The following is a 4,891-nucleotide window of genomic DNA, read 5'->3' as shown; positions in this document are numbered from 1 at the left end:
ATATATATGCCAGCAGGAGTTGTAAATGGGGCAGGGTGAATCTCTTCAATCTCAATAGTCATGGCTGAAGTGCCCTTGAGCAAGGCACTGAAGCCCCAACTGCTTAAAAATAGCTGCCCACTGCTCTGGGTGTGTGTTCACTTCTCACTGCTGTGTGTGTGCACTTGGATGGGTTAAATAAAGAGCACCAATTCAGAGTATGGGTTACCATACTTGGCTAATGTCACAACTTTTTTTTTACATTATTAACTGCCAATCCTTCAATAACAGCCTCTCTGCAAAAACTGTTCTGCTGTAGGTGCTACGCGCAACCAGCAATAGCACAAAGTTTGTCAACTTTCACATGTTTTACTTCAACATTAGTTCATCTGGTGTTTAGGTATTTTGGTACCATGTGGATACTTAAATTTTAAAACTATAACAATACCAGTCTTTCTATTGAAATGCAATACTAAAGCACGCAGAGCATCGGAGGTTTATATTTGCAATGTTGGTTTGGAGGCGTTCTACTTTGTAGCCAATCACAGACATGTCTGTTGATCATGTGAACGCAATGGCCAGACAGAGGTTTTTATGTTCGTCACAATCTGCTCAAAACTTTAATGTTTTTTGATCAAACAAACTTGGTATAAATAAGCTTAAACATGGTATAAATAAGCACTTCTTTGTGTAGTGCATTTCAGTCTTTAGTTTCATAAGATGCGCTTAGAAAAATGTAATGTCTTGAATACGGAGAGCTTAAATTTTCATTGTACAAGTCGTTCTTTAAGGTTAAACGATCAATGAAAATATTATTCGTCATGATATAGTACCCAAAAATAAACTTACAGGACAAAGCAGAATGCAGATGGTCAAAAATCACAGTACAAAGATACAATGTGCTTTTTTTGGTGGATATAATTTGTGTTTTGATTGTGTGTGCACACACGGAAGTTCTCCAAACGGAGGTTATAAGGGTTGAAGTCATACCATGACTTTCCCATTATGGGGCTTTGGGGTACAGTCAACCGAGCTTCAGCTAGAAACAGTTAAGAGTGCTTGAGACATGTGGATGTGATACACCGCAGAAGTGCTCTCATGGCATGAGCTAAGTGCAAACATTAACCTCAAGCATGCTTGCACTTAAAACTAAGGCATTACCTCATCCCTCCTCCTCCTCCTGCTGCCGCTGAGCCGAGTCTCATCTGACCCTATATGACTAAGTCATTACTTTTTTCCCTCTATAGTTCTCATCATACAGCCAGTGAACCATATCAAAGACTTCTACTTTCAAAGTATGAATTACAGATGATGGCAAACACTTTAAAGACATCAGATGTAGCCTGTTCTGTCCTAGTAAATTATCTCTCTACTTCAACCCATTGTGGCCTTCTGAGGCAGATGATGTATACAAGGATTTCATGACTAAAAGAACAGCTTTCATTTCTAGCTTTACTAACTGGAGCCACATTTTTGTTATTCTATTCTGATTACCATGTTATGACCTGGCAAAACATGTTATTCTAGGTTAAGTAGGAAAGAAACATGCATTGCTTGGAGTTTTCAAATTTATAGCAAAGGAGCTCAGTATAAATGAGTCTGTATAATGCATAAACAGAAAAACATAAGGCCTAAGCATTATTTCATAAGGACATGTTTGTAAATTCATAAATGTAATACATTAAATCAAATATTTATGGTCAATCTCATGACTTCTAACCTGCCTTGAATTAATGAAAACATAAAAAAAATGTTATAGGCATGAAGTTATCTCAAAAACAATAATTGCATTCGGTTGATCTGCCTCCTCCTTGCTTGTTTGTAAGGGTTGAACAATTCTGCCAAAAATTGTTGTTACATTAATATGGCTATAAAACACTAAACATTATAACCATTTATATTATTATTATTATTAACTAAATAAAAAATACTTTAAAAACAACAAAAAATTTACTTTTAAAATATGTCACAAAATAAAAAACAACTTAAGAAATTACTAAACAATACTTAAATTTGTGGCTCTCTTAATTTATTATATTGAAATGTTAAACCACAAACTTTTATTTTGACAGAAAACCATAGCGAGACCTTAAATCTTCTCTTTTGTTGATAGGTGCTTCTCACCTCAATTATGGGAAAACTGTTTGGTGCATGTTACATTCCAAAATGCATGCTCTCAAATTTAGAGCATATTGCAGAGATGGAGTTTGTGTGGAGCAGCATTTACTGCAACAGAGCCGCTCTGAGATAATGTAAACACACAGTACCATATGTCATTATTTCAGTTTTACTTCAGTTTACTTTGTATAAATTCGTTTTGGATGAGCGCCATTCAAAGCCATTTTAAAATAGCTGGGATATGCACAACACGACTGTGATCATACTGTACATCAGCTGAATGGTAGGCTATATTACTGAACCATGCTGCACTACAGCAACCATAAATAACTCTGCGCACTACACGTTGTGGCAAACAAACACCAATTAATTGTAAGTTCCTCCTCACCCTGACTTGTTTGGGCCATGTCCAACTCCAACGTGTAAATATCGCAAAGCAGTTTGGCCCACTAACAGCCATACAAATCTACACTGGAAATGTTTATCAGGGGGAGTAATTATGAATCGTTTAGCAATTGAGTCCCACACAAAACCACAACCACAAACTCCAGCGGATTTCATGTTAGGGCTTGAGAAGAAGAGCTCAAGTTCACACAAATATTCCCAAAACGTCTGAGTTGAGACCTCTTCTGACCTACCTTCAGATGGATTTACAGTTAAAGATGCTTTGATGTGGTCCACCAAACCATCTCCAAATCAGAGAAGCTCTTAACGGATTCTGCATAACCATAAGTGGAAGCACAGTTTAAGACCAAAAAAAGAAAGGCTAAAAAAAGAGATTTCAGGCTATTTTTAGCCCTCAGGTATGAGTGTGCACTGAAAGGCGGTCATGTGTAAAGTGCAAATTCGTCACTTTTCTCCACTGCTTCAGATGTGGAGTTTAATAATGTACAAGTGCATGCTCTGATTACATATTCACACAGGACAAAAAATAAATAAATACTAAAGCCATAAACCTTGAGGTTCAAAAGATTATATATTCTTATCATGACCTCCATCTCCAGATCAATACAAGCTTGTGGGTACTTACAATGAACTTTGAAAAGAAAATGTTCCAGCGAGCTGTTCCAAGTAATCGAACCTCACCATGAACAAACAGCAATGGCTTACTCTTGTGAGTTTCCTCTGCCACAAAATGAAAAGGATGACCACATCCTTAATTCTGAATTGAATTCTAAGCACACCATAGAGAAGAGGAGACCCACAAGTTGACCACATCTCCTGTTAGTTTTAGCGCTGGTACATACAACCATCAATCCATCATGCCTTGACAATCAATATGTGTTAGGGGATTGATTAATTCTGGCCAGCGGTTTTCTTCAGTTCAAATTAGAGATTGTCGAAAACATAAAACGTATCAGCCTTTTCAAAAGACTCGAACTGAAAGCAGCAAAATTATTTTTCACACCGTTGTTCTTTAAGGAACAGTATTTAATGAAATTTTCATTCCATATAAAAATACAACATTAACATAGAACCGAAATTCATATATTTTTATTATAACATTATATACAATTTATTAAATGTGTGCCTTCTGTGAAAATTCTGATGACATAAAAGTAAAAATAATTACTGCATTAAAATACTACATTAAATTATTTACATTTTGCAATAATTCCAATAATTCTATTTTTGTATTTATCAGGGACAAAACACATTCATTAACATCCCATCGGTGTATTGGCTAATGAAGTTTAAGTTAGAGATATGAAAACATCAAGACAAGGAAGGATCATACAATTATTCTTGATGAAAAGAAAACACCCATAATGAACTGAAACTAAAACATTTTAACAATTGTTCGAATTTTATGAGAACAGAAAATTCCACACATCAGCTATAATAATAACAACAATACTTTCAGAACATTTTTTCCACCAGAGAAACAATAAAAAAGGCAATCAGAATCCATCCGACTTAAAAGATCTTGAGCATTTACTTGCTTATAATAAACAATGTCACGGTCCGTTGGTGTGGATGCTAATAAAGTTATCATTTTAGTTATCTAAAGTTACTGTTCTTGGTCTGAACAGGCCTCAATGATGTTTTTAAAGAAACTTAAAAGGAACACTCCACTTTTTTTTTGAAAATAGGCCCATTTCCCAACTCCACTAGAGTTAAACAATTTAATTTTACCGTTTTCGAATCCATTCAGAAGTTCCCTGGGCCTGGCGGTAGCACTTTTAGCTTAGCTTAGCATAGATCATTGAATCTGATTAGACCGTTAGCAATAGCATCTCACTCAGAAATGACCTAAGAGTTTCTATATATTTCTTATTTTAAGCTTGACCGTTCTTTAGTTACATTGTGTACCAAGACTGACGGAAAATGAAAAGTTGCGATTTTCTAGGCTGATATGGCTAGGAACTATACTCTCATTCCAGCATAATAATCAGCAGCGCCTGAAAATAGTCCTGTGCTATTACAGCAACTACACAAACTAGCTGGGGACTATTTTCACTGCGCCTGCTGTAACCATGGTATGGCAGCAATTTTTCTTGATTATTACGCTGGAATGAGAGTATAGTACCTAGACATATCAAAATCTAAACTTTTCATTTTCCGTTAGTCTTAGTACATGATGTAACTACAGAAGAGACAAGTTTTAAATAGGAAAAATATCGAAACTTTTTGTCATTTTTGAGGGAGATGCTAACGGTCTAATCAGATTCAATGTTCTATGCTAAGCTAAGCTAAAAGTGCTACCGCCAGACCCGGAGATCGGCTGAATGGACTCAAAAACAGATTGAAAACTCAACTGTTTGACTCTGGGAGTTGGAAAGTTAGCCTATTT

The sequence above is a fragment of the Carassius gibelio genome, chromosome A21 (genome assembly GCF_023724105.1).
Source record: "Carassius gibelio isolate Cgi1373 ecotype wild population from Czech Republic chromosome A21, carGib1.2-hapl.c, whole genome shotgun sequence".
In the NCBI taxonomy this organism is placed as follows: domain Eukaryota; kingdom Metazoa; phylum Chordata; class Actinopteri; order Cypriniformes; family Cyprinidae; genus Carassius; species Carassius gibelio.
The sequence above is the reverse complement of the archived record's forward strand: the minus strand, read 5'-3'. Positions refer to the sequence as shown.